This window comes from Grammomys surdaster, unplaced genomic scaffold (genome assembly GCF_004785775.1).
Source record: "Grammomys surdaster isolate TR1022 unplaced genomic scaffold, NIH_TR_1.0 170, whole genome shotgun sequence".
Lineage (NCBI taxonomy): Eukaryota > Metazoa > Chordata > Mammalia > Rodentia > Muridae > Grammomys > Grammomys surdaster.
This window is the reverse complement of record NW_021604618.1, coordinates 3,307,816-3,328,063: the sequence shown is the minus strand read 5'-3', so window position 1 is coordinate 3,328,063 and position 20,248 is coordinate 3,307,816.

Here is a 20,248-nt window from a genome sequence, read left to right as displayed (position 1 = left end):
CCACCTTCACCACCACCACTACCACCACCAAAAAAGAACAACAACTGCAGCAGCAAAAACACTGCACAAAAATCATTTATAGGCCAAAACAGCTGTGTGTGGAATATATAAGTAGAATCAGCCTACCTTTGAAAAATCAGAGCAGTTCCTATTGAGTAATGACAGAGTATGGGCTTTGTAAGATGGAAACAAAATAAAGGAAACAAGAAGCCTGATCAGTTCAGGCAGAGTAGCTTCAAGTTATCATTCTTTGTAAGTGTGAAAGAGGAGGTTTTACTATTAAAGTTGCTCAGATAGACTGTAATTCTGTCATTCTGCGTTTTTTTTTTTTTTTTGAAAGAAAATCTGGTTTACAACGTCAGGTGCCATAACATTTCAGTTTGGTTATGTGGCAGTTGGTATGAGTTGCTCCATCTTGCTTCTGTTTGCTTGGTTGAAGCCTAGAAAAGAGCTCAGTCCAAAGCAAAATACTCATGGTAGTGGCAGTATATAACACTGGAAACCGCTAGCTATGCAAGCCAGTGGCCCCTAATCAAAATTGTAATATGTAAAAAAATTGATTGATGATCAGACATACTTCCTATGTAGCTCTTGATTGGTATCCCAATCTTTACTTTGGATACAGGCTCTAAGCTTTTCTAAGACTATCTACCCTATTCTTGGTCATGATGTGCAATGTTGGGATGCTATGCCATTCTTTTTGAAGGAGCAAATTTTTAGAAAAGTTTATAAACTTTTAGTTCTAAATTACTGTAGCATTCTTAGTTCTTAATGTTAATCTCCCTCAAAAAAGTCTTGTATTTTAGAACTCCCTAAGTGCTTCCAGGCTGGTGGTTTAGACCCTGGGAGCTGTGGTTGGTTGGTATTGTTGCTCTCCTCATGGTGCTGCAAATCCTTTCACCTCTCCTTCAGTCTTCACTCTAACTCCTCTATTGAGAACCGCATGATCAGTTCAATGGCTAGTTGTGAGCATCTGCCTCTGAGTATGTCAGACTCTTGAAGACCTCTGAGGAGACATCCATATCAGGCTCTTATCAGCATGCACTTCCTGACTTCCACATCAGCCTCTACCTTTGGTGATTGCACATGGGATAGATACTCAGGTGGAGTGGTCTTGAAATGGCCCCTCCTTCAGTTTCTGTCCCTCACTTTGTCTCCATATTTGCTCCCTTGAGTAATTTGTTGCTCCTTCTAAGAAGGACCGAATCACCCCCACTTGGTCTTCCTACTTTATGGGCTTCATGTGGCCTGTGAGTTGCATCTTGGGCATTTCAAGGTTCTGGGTAATATCAAATAATCAGTGAGTGAATACCATGTGTGTTCTTTTGTGATTGGCTTACCTCACTCAGGATGATAATTTCTAGTTCCATCCATTTACCTAGGAACCTCTCGAATTCGTTGTTTTTAATAGCTGAGTAATACTCCATTGTGTAAATATACCACATTTTTTGAATCCACTCCTCAGTTGAAGGACATCTGGGTTCTTTCCAGCTCCTGGCTATTATAAACAAGGCTGCTATGAACATAGTTGAACATATGTCCTTGTTATATGTTCGAGCAAATTCTGGGTATATCCCTAGGAGTGGTATAGCTGGATCCTCAGGTAAAGCTATGTCCAATTTTCTGAGGAACCGCCACACTGATTTCCAAAGTGGTTGCACCATCTTGCAGTCCCACCTACAATGGAGGAGTGTTCCTCTTTCTCCACACCCTCGCCAGCATCTACTATCACCTGAGTTTTTAATCTTATGTATTCTGACTTGTGTGAGATGGAATCTCAGGGTTGTTTTGATTTGCAATTCCCTGACAACTAAGGATGCTGAACATTTCTTTAGGTGCTTCTCTGCCATTCGAGTTTCTTCCATTGAAAATTCTTTGTTAAGCTCTATACCCCATTTTTTAATAGGGTTATTTGGTTGTCTGAAGTCTAATTTCTTGAGTTCTTTGTATATTTTGTATATTAGCCCTCTATCAGATGAATGATTGGTAAAGATCTTTTCCCAATTTGTTGTTTGTCGTTTTGTCCTATTGACAGTGTCCTTTGCCTTACAGAAACTTTGCAATTTTATAAAGTCCCATTTGTCAATTCTTGATCTTAGAGCATATGCCATTGGAGTTCTGTTCAGGAACTTTTCTCCTGTGCCCAAGTATTCGAGGTTCTTCCCCACCTTCTCTTCTATTAGTTCCAGTGTATCTGGTTTTATGTGGAGGTCCTTTATCCACTTAGACTTGAGCTTTGTACAAGGGGATAAGAATGAATCAATTTTCATTCTTCTACATGTTGTCCTCCAGTTGAACCAGCACCATTTGTTGAAAATGCTGTCCTTTTTCCACTGGACAGTTTTAGCTCCTTTGTCAAAGATCAAGTGACCACAAGAGTGTGGGTTCATTTCTGATTCTTCAATTCTATTCCATTGATCTTGCTGCCTGTCTCTGTACCAATACCAGGTAGTTTTTATTACTATTGCTCTGTAGTACAGCTTGAGGTCAGGGATGGTGATTCCTTCAGAAGTTCTTTTACTGTTGAGAATAGTTTTTGATATCCTGGGTTTTTTGTTATTCCATATGAATTTGAGAATTTCCTTTTCTAACTCTGTGAAGAATTGAGTTGGAATTTTAATGGGGATTGCATTGAATCTGTAGATTGCTCTTGGCAAGATGGCCATTTTTATTATATTAATCCTGTCAATCCATGAACATGGGAGATCTTTCCATCTTCGATTTCTTTCTTCAGAGACTTGAAGTTCTTGTCATACAGGTTTTTCACTTGCTTGGTTAGATTCACACCAAGGTATTTTACATTATTTGCAACTATTGTGAAGGGTGTCATTTCCCTAATTTCTTTTTCAGTCTGTTTATCTTTCATGTAGAGGAAGGCTACTGATTTGTTTGAGTTGATTTTATAACCAGCCACTTTGCTGAAGTTGTTTATGAGGTTTCGGAGTTCTCTGGTGGAAGTTTTGGGGTCACTTAAGTATACTATCATATCATCTGCAAATAGCAATATTTTTGACTTCTTCCTTTCCTATTTGTATCCCTTTGACTTCTTTTTGTTGTCTAATTGCTCTGGCTAGGACTTCCAGTATTATATTGAATAGGAAGGGGGAGAGTGGGCAGCCTTGTCTAGTCCCTGATCTTAGTGGGATTGCTTCAAGTTTCTCTCCATTTAGCTTGATGTTGGCTACTGGTTTGCTGTAAATTGCTTTTACTATGTTTAGGTAGGGGCCTTGAATTCCTGATCTTTCCAAGACTTTTATCATGAAGGGATGTTGAATTTTGTCAAATGCTTTCTCAGCATCTAATGAGCTGATCATGTGGTTTTTTTCTTTAAGTTTGTTTATATAGTGGATTACATTGATGGATTTCCGAAATATTGAACCATCCCTGCATTCCTGGGATAAAGCCTACTTGATCATGATGGATGATTGTTTTGAAGTGTTCTTGGATTCGGTTTGCTAGAATTATATTGAGTCTTTTTGCATCGATGTTCATAAGGGAGATTGGTCTGAAGTTCTCTTTCTTTGATGGGTCCTTGTGGGGTTTGGGTATGAGTGTAATGGTAGCTTCATAGAACGAATTGGGTAGAGTTACTTCTGTTTCAATTTTGTGGAATAGTTTGAAGAGAATTGGTATTAGGTCTTCCTTGAAGGTCTGATAGAATTCAGCACTAAAACCACCTGGTCCTGGGCTTTTTTTAGTGGGGAGACTTTTAATGACTGCTGCTATTTCCCTAGGGGCTATGGGACAATTTAGATGGTTTATCTGCTCCTGGTTTAACTTTGGGACCTGGTATCTGTCTAGGAAATTGTCCATTTCATCCAGGTTTTCCAGTTTTGTTGAGTATAGGCCTTTGTAGTAGGATCTGATGATTTTTTGAATTTCTTCAGTTTCTGTTGTTATGTCTCCCTTTTCAGTTCTGATTTATTAATTTGGATACTGTCTCTGTGCCCTCTGGTTAATCTGGCTAACGGTTTATCTATCTTGTTGATTTTCTCAAAGAACCAGCTCCTGGTTTTATTGATATTTTGTATTGTTCTTTCTGTTTCTATTTGGTTGATTTCAGCCCTGAGTTTGATTATTTCCTGCCTTCTACTCCTCCTGGGTGTATTTGCTTCTTTTTGTTCTAGAGCTTTTAGTTGTGCAGTCAAGTTGTTAGTGTGTGTTCTTTCCAGTTTCTTTTTGTAGGCACTTATAGCTATGAGTTTTCCTCTTATCACTGCCTTCATGGAGTCCCACAAGTTTGGTATGATGTGTCCTTATTTTCACTGAATTCTAAAAAGTCTTTTATTTCTCTCTTTATTTCTTCCTTGACCAAGTCATCATTGAGTAGAGAGTTGTTCAGTTTCCATGTGCACGTGGGTTTTCCATTGGTTTTGTCATTATTAAAGACCAGTCTTAGTCCGTGGTGATCTGATAAGATTCAAGGGATTATTTCAATCTTTTTGTATCTGTAGAGGGTTGTTTTGTGACCAATTATATGGGCTATTTTGGAGAAGGTACCATGAGGTGCTGAGAAAAAGGTATATTCTTTTGTTTTAGGATGAAATGTTTTATAGATGTCTGTTAAGTCCATTTGGTTCATAACTTCTGTTAATGTCAAAGTGTCTCGGTTTAGTTTCTGTTTCCATGATTTGTCCATTGCTGAGAGTGGGGTGTTGAAATCCCCCACTATTATTGTGTGATGTATAATGTGTGTTTTGAGCTTTAGTAAAATTTCTTTTATGTATGTATGTGCCTTTGTATTTGGTTGGTAATGCTTGTGTCTATGACTCCTGATCTCTTTCTTAGGTTTTCTATCTCCATGGTTATCTCCCTTTGAACTTTCTTTATTGTTTCTACTTCCAGTTTCAGATCCTGAATGTTTTTGTTTAATTCCTTCTTTGTGTTTTCTTGCATTTCTTTAAGGGATTTCTGTGATTCCTCTTTAAGGGCTTCTATCTGTTTACTTGTACTCTCCTGTATTTCTTTAAGGGAGTTACTTAATTCCTTCTTATAATCCTCTATCATCTTCATGAGAAGTGATTTTAATTCTGAATCCTGCTTTTCAGGTGTTATGGGGTGTTCAGGGCTTACTATATTGGGAGAACTGGGTACTGATGATACCAAGAAACTTTGGTTTTGTTGCCTATGTTCTTGTGCTTTCCTTTAGCCATCTGGTTAACACTAGTGTTACCTGCCCTCGCTGTGTAAGACTGGAGTCTGTATTTCCAGTTATCTTGCTTGTTGCAGAGCTCCATAGAGTCCAGATGTCTCTGTGGTCTTATGCTCCTAATCTCCTGGGTAGAAGAACTCCTGGGACTCAGGCCACCTCCTGGATCTGGCTCCTCGGCTGCTCTGAGTGCAGTGCTCCTCGATGACTCAGGATTCCGTATCTCCACAGGACAGGAGCATACCTATTCTGTGTCTGCCCCAGCCCAAAGGACCAGGCAGGGGCAGAAGGGAAGTGGAATTCCAGAGGTGCAGGGTTTGGGTAGGTGCTGTGTCCTGAATGTCCCTGGCTCCCAGATGTATCTCTGGGGCTTAGGGAGTGAGATAGAGTTCTTATCAGCTGCTCTGAGTGCAGTGGCTCTTCTAGGATGACTCAGAATTCAGTATCTCCACAGGACAGGAGCAGACCGATTTTCTGTCTGTCTCAGCCCAAAGGACCAGGCAGGGGCGGAAGGCGCCTGTCACTGTTAAACCTGGCTACAGTACATATTAATAGAAATGATTTTGCAAAATATTTAAGAACTGGTACTGATAAAGCATTATTAAATTATACATCTTATTATATTTAAAATCCCTTTGTTATTGTAAACAGAAAAAGATTTACTGTTTTGCTTTCCTTTTACTTTCCTTCTATTTTAGAAAATATAAAATATTAGAAATGAAGAAAGTAGTGAAAGAACGCAATTTGAAAGCTCCCTCATACTTTACACAAGAATCTTGCATCTGTTATTAAGTGGATTCCCTTTAAATCTTTTCATCCACACATAGCATTAGATATTTTGTTAATGTTTAACAACAGCATTTTAGGTTTCTATTATTAGATTGACCACTTGTTTGTTGCATGCCCGCTTGCACACATGTTTGTGTGTGTGTTTGTGTGTGTGTATGTGTGTGTGTGTGTGTGAAAGTGTTGTGCTGTAATGTTTAGGTTAGGAGCTAGGACTTCACCATTGGAAGTGAAAAACAAGAACATGCCTTTAAAGAGAAACCCTGTTTGTATCTCTCTCTCTCTCTCTCTCTCTCTCTCTCTCTCTCTCTCTCACACACACACACACACACACACACACTTTCTCTTATCTCTCTCTATCTCCTTTCTTCTGCATTTTACTTTTCTCCTTTCTGTATTTCTGTAATCCTCTCATCTCGTCTCTCTGTATCTCTATATGGGTCTGTAATGTAGACATCTAGACATCCAGCCACCCAGCCAGCCATTACTTTTTCTACCCATCTCTGTGTAAATGATTCTCTTCTCAATCTTCATCTCTATTATCTTTTTCTATACCTCTGTCTCCCTTTCTCTTTCTCTCTGTCTGTACATAATCGATCCATCCGTCTACTCACTCATTCAGCTCTCCTTTACTTCTTCTGTAATGAACTGAGCATCTTTTCTCCACCATTTCTTTAATATTCAATTTTAATATCTAGATTTACAAAACTCTTGTCCCACATGTCAAACATTATCATTTATAACTAAAAAGAGGTGTCTTCATGTATTTAAAACACTTCATTGATTTTTCAATAACCTATTTGATTTTCAATAACAATGTCATTTACTTAATCCTTTAGCCTTATGTATTATTTTCTATTTTGTATTCTTTTCAGCATGTCAAGGGTACTAGTTTCTTTTCAATACTTCAAACATTCTCACACTGTCATATTTCTCCACAATATTCCACAACTGATAACGCACCTCCACCTTCTTTGCACAATTATGGCTCCCTTTAGAGCCTTCATGTTATCTTTTATCATCTATATGAATTACTGTGAAAGAGTCTTCTTTGCCACATCATATGACATGAAAATTAAGTTGTTTTCTCACCAGACCATGTTAATAGAGTGCATTATTATACCTGTAATTATAATATGTGCTTGCTAATTATATGTCATCATGGCATAAGCTAGAGTCATCTCTGAGGTTGGGAAAATAAACTGAGAATAACTTGCATAAGATTGGGCTGTAGGCAAGACCAGAAATTTCTTGCTTAGTGATTGATGTGGGAGGGTCCAGTCTATTGAAGATGTCTGACTGAACTTCTACTAGATTATTGAACTTTCTGTTCCTACCTAGCCATTGTTAGATTATTTGGACTGCGGCCTATAAGTCATGCCAATATATATGCACACACACACACACACACACAGAGAAAGAGAGAGAGAGAGAGAGAGAGAGAGAGAGAGAGAGAGACAGAGAGAGAGAAACAAAGAGATAGAGAGACAGAGAGACACACACACAGATAGATTCCTTCCAGAAATCTTGTGACTCTGACTAATACAGATTTCAGTGTCAGGTATGGTGGTCCTGGGTTCTATAAGAAAGCAGGCTGTGCAAGCCGTGTGGAATAAGGCAGTAAGCAGCATTCCCTCATGCTCATTACATAAGCTGTGGCCTTCAGCTTCCTGTCATGTTTGAGTTTCTGTCATTATTTCTTCGACTGATGAAAAGTGATGTATAACAATAAGCCAAATATATCCTCCTCAAGTAGCTTTGAACATGATACTTCATCATAGCAATAAAAATACCATCTAAGACACAGTAGTCCTCATGGTTTATACAAAGAAAACAAGAAAGTTCCATTTTTGACAATATCTTCCTAAAAGGTAAACATACTATTTAAAATTTTTTAAAAATGTAATATGTAATTTAAAAAAATCAGGTTATTTTAAAATAATGAATAATATACTCTTTCATGACTTCACAGAAGACAAATTTATTAAATATTTTCATATTGTCTAAAATGTACATTACACAATTAACCAGAAAAAAGTTCACACCACGATTACATATCTTTATTAGAATATACATATCTTTTGATAAAAAACAAATACATTCACGGTAGTGTAGTTCATCTTCTTTTAGTCATACTAAGGATTCATTAAGGACTAATGAATTCAAATCATCTTTTTTCACATAGGCACACTCATAGATATAACAATAATTAGAGGATTTCTGGCTTAATAAAAATGGTGAGTCTAAATGTTAGATTGAAAGGTGCTGTTCAGACATCCTTGTTATTACAGATTTTATTTGACCTTTAAAATGAATTATTCAATTTCTTGCAATATAAAAATGTGTAGACTGTTTTCCAGCATTCCTAGACTTATTTCATTAACTGAAGCAACGTGTTAAAATTACTATATTATTAAGAACATTTTTCAAAGATTTTTAAAATTCCATATTAAAGTTAATTCTATGATCATCTAATTGTATTAATATGGTATGGTTTTAAACTTAATTCATGCTTTGTAAAATATCTTATTTCCTAGAATTAATTTTATACCATACAAGTCATGAAATGCATAATCTTAATGCATAAAAAATAGAGACCACAATCCACAGTTTTAATTAACTCTCTTTCATTTAAGAATTTAAAGAAATAAGGCAAAAACAAACAAACAAACAAACAAACAAAAAACCCAAAACTGTTGTCAGACAAGGAGCCAGAAATCTGAAGCAATGACTAACTTTTCCATTGGAGCACCCTGACTTATTTTGCTCATCCTGGAATAGATTGGCATTTGATCCTGTCCAGTTCAAAGGGAAGTGAGATATTTTGCTTTCAGACACTGTTGAGGTTTGGTCTATTGGTCTGCATTGCAACACTAAATTTTATACCCAAAAGTATGGTTCTATGAGTGACTTATGTTCACAAGATTTTGTTGTGCAAACCTTTTCCCTTGATTTAAAAATATTGGTTAAACAAAATTTGTCACAGTCAATAACTGGAGGGATTAGATGTAGGTGGATTTGTAGTGACTTGATTGGGGGACAGAGAAGGGAGAGAGGGAGAAAGAAAGGGAGAGAGAGGAAGCTGCCTTGAGCAAAGATGGACCCTGAATACATGTCCAAGACAAAGAGCAAACATACAGGGTACACTACTAGGGATGTAAACAGACCAGCAGTTAGAAGAGTAATTAGAGGTTATTCCCCAGTAATTGTCAAAGCCAAATCAAATAACCATAGTCAGATTCTCATTTTTTGGAAGCTATAGGGAGATAAGCTTAAATTGGTCATACTACAAGATACTGTCTTGAATACTCCAAAACAAAGCCAACCTAAAAACACTAGAGACTATGCTAGTTCCCTAAGATCACCAACAAGTGAGATCACCATGAGGTTGATTCAACTGGTAGCACTTAGCTGACAAAAGTAAATATAAAAAACAATAAGCCCTAAAGAACACATCCTTCATTTCAACAACCAGATGAGCATCAGGGCAGAAACCATCTTTGTCCAAGTACATATCTAACTTAAATCAAAGGAGGTGACAGATGAAAAGTTTTATCCTAGAAACACTCTCAGTTGGAAATTTCTTCTCACACAAACCTAACTTCCACATGTAATTCAGGATTAAAAATATTTAATATCATCAACATTACTATTTTATAAAGAGACAATAAACAAACACTGACATTTGACTACTATGGCTTTGAATATTGGATGATTTAGTTAAGTATCATTAAAATTCTAAATTGAGTTCTCGATAATCACCATAACTGTCTGTTCTCTCTAGAAAGTAAGTCTCAAGAGAAATGCTAAAAATAATTGTACCCATATATTCATTTCTGCTGTTTTATGTACGATCTTGAGCTCTTAAAATATTGACTTTCAGAAGATACTCAAAGGATTCAGTAATGTACACTGTATATGGATGGAAGTAGGAAGAATGTCTGATGACATTTGATCACACTGCAAACCACAGATTATGTTATTTACTAAAAAACAAAAACTGTTTCCAGTTATGTGGCTTAGCCTTAGCACACACCTTTACTGGAATACACACATACCCTTAGTCCACATTTTAATCACAAACATTGAAAGTACAGTTCAGTTTGTAGAAGGAAGTACCCATGTTTGAAAGTGATGTTAATTGAGTGGTAGACAAAGTGACAGATCAGAGAAATTCTTTTTTTTTTCTAGTTTTTTTATTTTTATTTTTACTTTTTTATTTTTTATTGGATATTTTATTTACATTTCATATGTTATCCCCTTACCCCATCCCCCACCCAACCGGGAACCCCCCATCCCCTTACCCCTCCTCCTTCTTCTCCGTGGATGTAACCCCCTCCTAACCTCCCCACTCCCACTTCCCCACCCTCAAAATTCCCACCCCCTGGGGCGTCCAGCCTTCATGAGGTCAAGGATCTCATCTTCCACCTGTGACCAGCAGGGCCCTCCACTCTTACGTATTCAACTGAAGCCCTGGATCCCTCCATAAGTGCTCCCAGGCTGGTGGTTAGGACCCTGGGAGCTGTGGTTGGTTGGTATTGTTGCTCTCCTCATGGTGCCACAAACCCTTTCAGCTCCTTCAGTCCTCACTCTCACTCTGCCATTGAGAACCTCAAGATCAGTTCAATAGCTAGTTGTGAGCATCTGCCTCTGAATATGTCAGAGTCTTGAAGGCCTCTGAGGAGACATCCATATCAGCCCCTTATCAGCATGCACTTCCTGACTTCCACATCAGCATCTACCTTTGGTGACTGCACACGGGATGGATACTCAGGTGGAAAGGTCTTCAAATGGCCCCTCCTTCAGTTTCTGTACCTCACTTTGTCTCCATATTTGCTCCCTTGAGTATTTTGTTGCTCCTTCTTGACAGAATAGGATATGCCTAACTCTCAGGAGAAGAGAGGGGAAAGGGAAACTACTTAAGAGAGCATTGCAGAGAGAAACGAAGGAGGCCATTTTACTTGGAGAGTTTCATGGAGAAGAGCTGAAGAGAGAACAAGCCAGACACACGTGAAGACAGAGTGAACCGGAGAATGAGAAGGAACCAGAGATTAGAACAGATTGTTAGAATCAGTTTAAACCAAGCAGAACAATTTAGTCAGAGTTGAGTTACGATGGAATAAGTGAGCTTGGAGAGGAGTTTGAGCCACAACAGCTGCATTGAATCAGCCAGAGATCAGAAAGAACAAGTAAGAATGAGATTATTCAGCTGCAAATCTCAGAGGCTGTAAACATTCTAGGCCTAGTTTAGATTCTATGGAAGGTAGAAACTTTCAGAACTAGGGCTAAATTAGCTGACTGAGGCAGTAAGGCTCTGAGAGGGCAATTATATCTGGTGAATAAAAGTTACTTTTACAGATGAAGGCAACAGGCCATTTGGAGTTACAGTCACTGGTTCAAATTTGGTCATAATGCCACCATAGCCATCTATATACAATGTCAATGCAAGAAATTTATCAGGGATCCTATGAAGCAAAATGAGTCAAAACCAGTGCATACCATGGCCAACACTTGTTTAACATTGGTGGAAAAAAATTGTTATCTTAAACAAAAAACTCTAGTATTCTGAAGTCCCTCCTAGTTGGTTGATTAAGCTCCACCCTCTACCAGTAGAGTCAGATCAACAGACAGTGGCATAAGAAACTCTTGGATCATTCTAGCAATCCCTGACATATTATTAATATTCTTAAGGAACTACTGATAATGCTAAGCCAAACCTCACAGATTCCATAAAGTTATTAGCACTTCATTTGTCTTGTAATATGCCCATTTCTCATCAACTTCAGGTAATATGAAGTTTGTTTAATTTTTGGGAGTTTTAGTAATGATTTGTACTCAGCTTCTGCTTATGGAGCTCTCGAATCTGTCCAGACTTCCCTTCGGCACCATCCTGATAAATCATGCTGTGCTCTTCTGTTCTGCTGCATTTTGTTTCTGTTGTGATAGAGCATTCTGACCTCATGCATATTACAGGAAGGTAGGTTGTATTTGCTTCTACTTCCAGATCATCATCATGATTCAGTGAAGTCAGGGCAAAGGCTTCATCAGGAACACAAAGCAAAAGTCATGAAGGAATGTTAATAGCTGCTTCAGTTTCTAGCTCATACAGGGATCATGGTCAGCTCCTTTCTTATACACCCAGGGCCATCTGACAAGGAATGGTATTAGAGTGGTTTGATTTTTCCTACATCAACTGACAATGAAAACTATTCATCACAAGCATGACCACAGACTAATATATTAAAGATAGTTACTCGATAGAGAATTTTTGCTTCTTAGTTTTATTCTTTTTCAGGTGTTTTTATGTTCTGCAAAATTGACAGTGAGTAAATAGTAGGGCCTTATATGTTATCTAGAGCTCACATAGCCATGCGGTTACATTATGAATCTGAAAATGGCCTATATCGAGAGTCAGCACTGTGTCCAGGTTCTCAAATATTCTTCACTGGTTGGCAGTAGAGTTAAGTGCATCATTTGATAGAAAGGTATTCAACATCAGAGCATCATGGAGTTTGCATAAGAGTGGCCCAACCTACCTATATCAAGACCCTGTAAAAGTCCTATGCACTCTGTCTTCAGTTCTCTTCAAATATGAAGATTCTCCAGCTTCAGTCTCAAAATATGATGGTGATATTTCTTTTTTTATAATTTATTTTTTCTCAAATTGTAATTAATTCACACAGTGGTTATAAACACAGAAAGGCAGGATGTGGGAAAGGGAATGACACTGGAGTGTGGGTGTTCAGGGGGAATACAGATGTCTTCAGAACAGGGTATCGGCTAGGTGAAGGTTCAGGGGACAAGTCACTATGACTCTGCCTATGACTCGCTTGTCCTTATCTAAGTTGGTACTGTCTGCCAAGGCTACCTATTTACATGGTCTATGACTACTCAGGCTTGTAAATTTCCACAAAAGCTGCCTGTTTACATTAGCTTATAGCCATCTGTTTCAATGTTTTTCCACTGAGACACAAGACTTGGTGTTAGTATACATGTATGACAGGCCTATTGCTGATTTTAGGCCTATAGTTGATTTTAGGCCTTCAGTGTGTAAGCAGGGCTGCCCCTCACATCTCCTCCCTTCTCTAAGTATAGAAGGGCTGTGGCAATTCTAAACTTGCAAAGGCGGGGATAGAGGCCTGACCTCCAGTAATTGAAGGGAACCTTGTAATGGCTCCGGTCCCCCTGTCGTTGTCCAGTGAGGCATGAGGGCCATATCCATCCGATGTCTTTTTCCTGGAGAGGGGATACTTTTGACATCAACCCCTATGAATTCAGGCTTGTCCCTCAGGGAACCCAGATTGATATTTTTATCTTTTATTTATATTCCCTTGCAGTGCTTAGCCTTGCAGCCTAAGGTGATATTTCTTTGAATTAAAGAATTTCAACTTTATAACAAACTACAAAATGAGTAGGTCCAACATGGAAAAGTCAACATTTGAGATGGAGAGTCTCGTTCCAGACTTACAAGATTGAATCAGTTAAGTCATAAGGAAGGAAGGAAGCTTAGTCTCTGAGGATGATTTTTTGTTTCTAGTGTATTTAAAATATCATTTAATCATGATAAACAATTTTCAATTGCCTCTGTGGAAAATCATGTACCAATTGATTTAGGATGATATCTCTCATTTTAAATTAGATTAATCTTATGTGTGAAAAGTGGGAAACCATGACCATGAATGAAAGAAAAAGAGTATTTCCTTTGTTCAAACTCAGGACACATTGCAGAAGCTGACCTTGCAGTCAGCTTACAATATGTACTCCAAAACAAAGAGGCCGTCCTTAGAGTACATAGAGTCGTTGCCTACAGAGGATTTAGTGGAGCAAACTCATGATTTAGAGTTTCTGTAAATGACATGTCAGATCAAATTACCCAAGAAAAACATACTGCACATTGGGGTCATTACAAGTTTTTCTTGATGTGTGCATTTAGACCAAAGTAGAGTTTATTGGTACATATTCTAGCGAATCATTTTTCCCTGGTTCTGTTATCTATTACTGATCAATGTGTGTCCCTTATCAAGTTTTACTAGACTTCTCTGTCATGTAAATGAAATTAATAGACAAGACCACATAAGCCCTAAATACCTGAATTTTAAATAGAAATGTCCAAACTCTTGAGTAAAATTGTTCTATCACTGAAAATATTCAAGTCAAGAGACTAAGTAAAACTGTTTTATCTTTAGTGTACTCACAGAGTTTAGAAATTTAAAAATAATTTTAAAAGCAGGAGAATGTGAACCTCAGATGAATTTAGAATAATGTTTTTCTCCTTTGGCAGCACTGATTTCATTTATGTTCATAGTTATTGCTCATTATGTATGGCTTCTGCTTTATTGAATATATCAATAAATTAATTAGTACCATAGAAAGAGAGCTAGAAAAAAATTCCAAAGAGTAGAGACATGCATACAAATCTTACTAGTTTATCCTAATGTAATTTAATAGGAAGAGAACTAAATTGGGAGTCAAAGGACTTGAGTTCTCTAAGTTAACATCTGTCAAGTATTACTTGGGAAGCTGCTTTCAACTGAATTATGAGAAAATAGAATATATGTACTCATCCTTATGTTATAGCAGTGCTTTGTTTTTTTCCCTCACAGAAGAAACTCATTGATGTTGAATGAAACATAAAATGCAGCACGCTACAGGAATAAACTACCTGCTTAGTTTGCTTTACTCCATTTCTTACTTCTCCAGAATTCCCCCTGTGCCAATGAATTCAAGACTCTTTCCCACTTTCTATTCTATTAAATTCAGTGTATCTGATTTTATATTGAGGTCCTTCATCCACTTGGAATTGAGCATTGTGTAAGGTGACAAATATGGATCTATTTTCATTTTTCTACATACAGACTGTCAGTTAGACTAGCACCATTTATTGAAGATGTTTTCTTTTTTCCATTGTATATTTTTGGCTTCTTTGTCAAAGATCAATTGTCCATAAGTGTGTGGTTTCATTTCTGGGTATTCAATTCTATTCCACTGATCAATGTGTTTGTCTCTGTACCAATACCTTGCAGTTTTTTTTTAATCACTGTTCTTCTGTAGTATAGCTTGAGTTAAGGGATTTTGATTCCCCAAGAAGTTCTTTTATTGTTGAAGAATTGTTTTCACTGTTCTGGGTATTTTGCCTTTCTAGATGAATTTAAGAATTGCTCTTTACAGGTTTTGAAGAATTGAGTTGGGATTTGGACAGGGATTGCCAAATTTGGACAGAATCTGAGGACTGCCTTTGGTAGGATGGCCATTTTTACTTTGTTAATTCTGCCAATGCGTGAACATGGGAGATCACTCCATTTTCTGAGATCTTCGATTTCTTTCTTGAGAGACTCGAACTTATTGTCATACAGGTCTTTCACTTGTTTGGTTAGAGTTACTCCAAGATATTTTACATTATTTGTGGCTATTGTGAAGGGAGTTCTTTCTTTAATTTCCTTCTCAGACTGTTTATCATTTGCATAAAGGAAGGCTGCTGATTTATTTGAGTTAATTTTATAGCCAGCCACTTTGATGAAGTTGTTTATCAGCTATGGAATTTCTCTGGTAGAATTTTTGGGATCACTTATGTATACTATCACATCATCTGCAAATAGTGATACCTTGACTTCTTTGACAATTTGTATCCCCTTGATCTATTTTTGTTGTCTTATTGTTTTAGCTAGAGTTTTGAGTACTATATTGAATGGATATGGGGAGAGTAAGTGATCTTGTCTTGACCCTGATTTAACTGGGGGTGCTTCAATTATCTCTACATTTAATTTGATATTGGCTGTTGGTTTGCAGTAAATTACTTTTATTATGTTTAGGTATGGACCTTTGTATAAAGTGAATATCACAAAGTGGGAAAACCAAAACACAACAGATAGTGTAATGTGCTCTCACTAAGTATTGCGAAACTGGGAGCTGGACACACAAAGACCTAGTCGCTCAGTATAATCTTAAAAAATGTATGTCTATTTACATAACTTAATTTATTGTTCTAATATGTTATTATTAGATTATTATTATTAGATTATTATTAGATTATTATTATCAATTATTTCTTGATTTTATTATTAGTTATAAGTAGCTATTGCTTAGTTGTCAGTGTTCTATCTATTTCTTGAAAGCTCCATCTATTTTTTCATTGATTTCTATGTTTCTTTAGTATGGTTACTAGTCTTAGACATTCAAAAATTTAGATGCCATGAATATGTGTATGGCATCTTGTATTATTCCTGACACATTTGTTATCTACTCCCGTGTAGGACTTTTGCTGCTTCAAGTACAGAGATTTCAAGAGTTTTGCATTTACATTTTTTTCAATTAAATATGAGTTACAAATTATCATTGGCCTAACACAGCATTGTATTTATTTATGTTGTACACCAAAAGCCTCATTTTTAAAAAAAAAAATGCTATTATGTGACTTCACCACCATTTGTTTCAACTCAAAGACCAAGCATCATGTATTTTAGAATAAACTGGTAGCGATGAGGGACAATTCTTTCATAGGTTTAGAACAGTAGGCCTGAGTATATTATTCCTGGTTGACAACTTATTTTTTGTTCAGCATTTTGAATATATCAGCCCACTCCCTTCTAGCTCACAAGACTTTGCTCCAAATATATTGTTTGTCTTACAATAATTATTTTTTCTCTTACTGCTTTCAAAATGATATCTTTGTGTTTGATTTTTCAGCAATTTTTTTGTTGTTGTTGTTGTTCGTACTTAGTCTTTTGGACTCTGAATGTCCCTTTTTAATCAGAAACCAAGAAACTAAGAAAATTTCCCTCATTGTTTTTTAGAATGTGATTTAATGCTTCTCTTTTTGTTTTCTTTCAGTTCTCTATAAGTGTTCATTACTAAATGAACCATTTCTCAATCAGGATTTTGTTTTTTCATTTTTTGCTTGTTTTTTGTTTTGATTTTTAGTATTTTTTGTATTTGTCTACTTCTATTAGATAAAATTGATATTTCTAATTTTGAAAATTTGTTTGTTGGTTTGTTTTTTGTTTTAGTTTGTGAAGGTTTTTAGCTCTACATTTTTGTAAATTCTATTGAAAGATGCTTCAGCAATTTGATACGTAAGTATTTTGTGTGGCTGTAGATTCTGAGAATCTGTAGTGGTTCCTATGGGTCTTCTCTGAACTACTACATATAGACTCCTAATTATAAGAGATATTCTCATTTTACTAAAGCCTATAACCTTCACTCCATGGCTTTGTATGCTATACAACTAACTATAATCTTAAAGACATGACATCATTCCTCCTTCTCTCTACCTATGTTTCTCACAAACATATCTAAATAAAACTGTCCAAGACACAGCAATACTTCCACCTTTTTCCTTTTTTCTAACTTTCCCATATTGTTTAGTCTCTGATGGCTCCATCAGCATTTTGCCTACAGGAAGATGACACACCCTCTTTTTTTTTTTTTTTTTGCAGCATATAAAAATACCAAGACACAAGCAACATACTCACTCCATTCCTTCTCTCCAGGTTGAAAATCTGGAGATCTGTACCTTTGACATTTCATAAATTCAAGCTTGCTTATGAGATTGGGAGCAGTAGGATGCTCGTGCAATCTATCCACATACTAGGATACTGTGCGTCTGTGGATTATCCAACACAGGTAGAACAATGTTGGTTTTGTTTAATCAAGGGTGTACATTACACTACATAATTTATTATACTTATTAATTTTAAGCTAGCATACAAAGTAATGCATCACATTATTGAATTTTCATACATGTATACAGTTAATACTTTGTTCTAATTTGCTCACTGTGGCACGGTTATCTCCTACTCTGATGTCACTACGTTATTTGCTTTTTAGTTTCATTCTTCCTGTCATTTCTTTATGTAAAATATCTTCCTTCCCTTTCATGGCTTCCTTTCTAATTTATTGTATACACACATACACACACACACAAACACACACGCACGCACGCACGGGGAGAGATAGATAGATAGATAGATAGATAGATAGATAGATAGATAGATAGATAGAGACAGAGACAGAGAGAGACAGAGAAAGAGAGACAGAGTGACAGAGAGAGAGAGAGACAGAGGCGCAGGGACACAGAAAGAGACAGAGAGAGACAGGGAGCGATAGATTTAAATGTAGGTCTAATTTATGATACAAAACAATTTGTCATTTAAATATGACTGATTTTATTGAATATAATGTACTCAAATTTCATTTGTTTTCTTGAAAATAATATTTTATTTTTCTTTGCAGCTAAATCAGATACTTTTGTGTAATACACCTTCTTATAAATGGATTTCTTCCTTCAACTAGGAAAAACTTTTCTCATGGAGACATACAGGCTGAGACTTGCCAATCTTCTGTTTTTTTTTTTTTTCTGTTTATTCCCAGTGTTTCTTCATGTGAATTTTTATGTCAAATTTTCCATATTTCAGGACAACTATATATAGTTAAAAATCTATTCCAGTTCTTCACAACAGAAAATAAATATTTTCTTAATGTGTTTTCAAAAGGAATGAATCAGAATATAGTTACAGAAAGTGGTTTTGCACATTTCATACTATTAAGAACCAAAATGCCTGATTTTGAAACCTCCTTGCCTTCTGAGTTTATGTTTTGATGGAAAGGAATAATTAGTAAAGGAAGTGTGATCTTTCAATGCATAGAGCTATTTATAGAGAAGCTGAGATGAACATGTTTGCAGATGAATATAGCCCTAAATAGAAATCACTCTAATGAAGGACCAGGAAGCTAAGATCTAAGATTAAATTGAACTTACTAAGTAAAGCTTAAGAAGGTGAAGTACCCCTTGAACCACAGTTTCCTGGATGACAGAAACAGTTCCTAAATTGTTCAACTGTTAGTACAACACCTAGCATGTGATAAATCATCCAAAAATGAAAAATGTTCAATAATTATCATTTTTTACACTAAATTTAAATGTCACAAAGCATCAATTTGCTGGTTGTAACTCTGATGTTGTCAAAATTATTTATAGTCATTTGCTCTTTTTATGGCTCCAGTGTTTTGAGCACTAAATATTTGAGGAAAGAGTAAATGAATGGGTTAATAGACACTCGACATTGCCTTAGTTATGATGCTATAATATAAAGAGGAAGCAACATTGATAAGAGCAAAAAGACACACCTACATTCATTTCTATTCTGCTTGACTCTCTCTTTTTCTCTATCCCCTGACTGAACTCAACTTAAAAACCCACATTTAGTTGACCAACTTGAAAAGAAATCAGAGTCAGAGCAGGCTCTCTGTGCTGGAATGAGAGTGTGGCACTTGCCTGTGGTATTTTTATTTTAATATGTGTACTTGCAAAGGACAAAAGAAAGGTCAGAAAACAAGCAATGCAGGAAGCCATTGGGAAAAAATATATAATTACAGAGGAAAGAAAGCAGAGCTTTCTTTCAAACAAAGGATAAACAAATGTTGAGCAGCTGTTGTCAGGGCAATCATCTGAGCTACTTTGGAACTTTGGGAAAGTACCAAAGCTACTCTGTAGCATAACACAATTTATGATCACAGAGGGAATGGAAGACAGTCCTTCCTCTTTCCAGGAGCCTACAACTTGCCAGGGCCAGATTCCAGGGCCAGATTCTGAAACCCACTGCTTCTAGAAGTTGAAGAAGGTGTATGACAAGGGTGCCTGATTGGGTACAAGCAATTCACCAATGAGAATAAACTGAGCCTTTAGGTCTTTTCTTCTTCTTCTTCTTCTTCTTCTTCTTCTTCTTCTTCTTCTTCTTCTTCTTCTTCTTCTTCTTCTTCTTCTTCCTCTTCCCCTTCTTCTTCCCCTTCTTCTTCCCCTTCCCCTTCTCCTCCTCCTCCTCCTCCTCCTCCTCCTCCTCCTCCTCCTCCTCCTCCTTGTCCTCCTCCTCCTTCTTCTTCTCCTCCTTATCCTTATTCTTATTCATTTGGCAAAACACATCTATGTGTGAGTTCTATGCAAAATGATATTGCCACAGAGGAAAAAAAAAGGACAGAAAAGGACAGATCTTTAAGATCAATAAAATCCTGAAATAAGATAAGGCTATTTCATCCTCAAGCACATAGTTGTAGGAACATGCAAATTGCTTCAGAACAGGCTTATCTCCATCTCCATCTGCAATGGAGTCACTCTCCTGACATGTTTGAGTCTGGTGCAGTGGTTCAACAGCTGAAGCTTTTGAACAAACCAAGAGACAAACAATTAATTAATCTAATTTAATTAAAAACAAAAACAAAAACCTATATGTGAGTGTGTGTGGCGGGGGAGAGTGATGGAGGAAAAGAAAATGGAGGTAAAGGAGGAAAGAAAATGGAAGGAAATTCACAAACCCCAAACTG